The sequence below is a fragment of the Morone saxatilis genome, unplaced genomic scaffold (assembly GCF_004916995.1).
Source record: "Morone saxatilis isolate NCDOM2014 unplaced genomic scaffold, NCSU_SB_2.0 Contig4, whole genome shotgun sequence".
In the NCBI taxonomy this organism is placed as follows: Eukaryota; Metazoa; Chordata; class Actinopteri; family Moronidae; genus Morone; species Morone saxatilis.
The window spans coordinates 412,371-412,796 of record NW_023339984.1 but is presented as its reverse complement, the minus strand read 5'-3'; positions in this window follow the sequence as shown (position 1 = coordinate 412,796).

The window sequence follows — 426 nt, the reverse complement described above, 5'->3', positions numbered from 1 at the left end:
CACTTGGCGACGGGGGCAAGAAAAAACTGGTTGTTAAAAGGCAGAAACCTAGGACAGACCCTTCGGCTCTAGGTGGGTGGTCATCTGCCTTGTATTGCCCAAAACCATAAAAAAAACAATAGTTGTGTGACCAGTAGAAAGTGACCACTATAAACTGTCTTCATCCCTCATTATATCCTTTTATGTCGTGCAATGCAATGAGAGATTTTAAGGCATGTTTTTGTAACTTGTGTAGGGTTGTGCTGAATTTGGGTACTGATACCTTTTTTGGTCTAATTCAAGCACTGATAAGTAGACAGTAGTTATTACCTAGTAAGTACTTGTAAACCTACCAGAAAATTACATGGTAATAGGTATTTGTATAGTACCCATAATAAAAGGACAGTGAGGGCCGATAATATTGGCCCTCCGATATTATCGGCCGAT